Raw genomic sequence first — 595 nt, 5'->3', positions numbered from 1 at the left:
CTTTACAGAGCCTTCAATATATGTGTGAGAGAAAGAGGAATTATAAGCAAAATATGCCTCTCTAACATACTGGTGATTTTAATTAAAGTTAAAAGTTTAAAACACAGAGGCAGACTCTGCCCCGCCTCTCTACTTTTCCCACCTAAGGACAAGCTCCTTTACAACACACTTTCTTTTTTAAAATATATATATATCTTTTTAAAATTTAAACTAGACTTTTACTACTTTATTGCTTTTTTATTTTGTGTTATCCTTGCACAGGGACCATACTAACCTTCTCTGTATTGTTTCAATTTTAGTACATGTGCTGCCGAAGAAAACACATCAACACACTCAGAGACAGAGCCCATAGACAATGGCACCAGATGGTCTAGGAGCAGATTTCACTCTCCCATCAATTTACCTTCCCATATTTTCCCACCTTTTGGAAGCCTGAAGATGCTTTCTTCTTTTTCTTGTCACTATGTAGGATTTATGGCTCCTTGTTAAAATATTATTTAAGCAAGGACCCTAAGCCACTGCCTTGAGAAAGAAAACTTTTGAACTGAGACTTTTCCTGCGTGATGGGTATAGCACGTGTTAATAAACTTCTGCT

The 595-nt window shown here is 36.5% G+C and overlaps 1 non-coding gene across 1 annotated transcript; it reads right to left on the bottom strand.

Annotated features, from left to right (window-relative positions):
* Window positions 1-220: 220 nt before the first annotated feature.
* Window positions 221-323, bottom strand: LOC116269558. The gene has a single exon (XR_004177184.1). It is a non-coding gene; the product is annotated as a U6 spliceosomal RNA (small nuclear RNA).
* Window positions 324-595: the final 272 nt, after the last annotated feature.

Source organism: Papio anubis, chromosome 11 (assembly GCF_008728515.1).
Source record: "Papio anubis isolate 15944 chromosome 11, Panubis1.0, whole genome shotgun sequence".
Taxonomy (NCBI): Eukaryota; Metazoa; Chordata; class Mammalia; order Primates; family Cercopithecidae; genus Papio; species Papio anubis.
The sequence above is the reverse complement of the archived record's forward strand: the minus strand, read 5'-3'. Positions and strand labels throughout refer to the sequence as shown.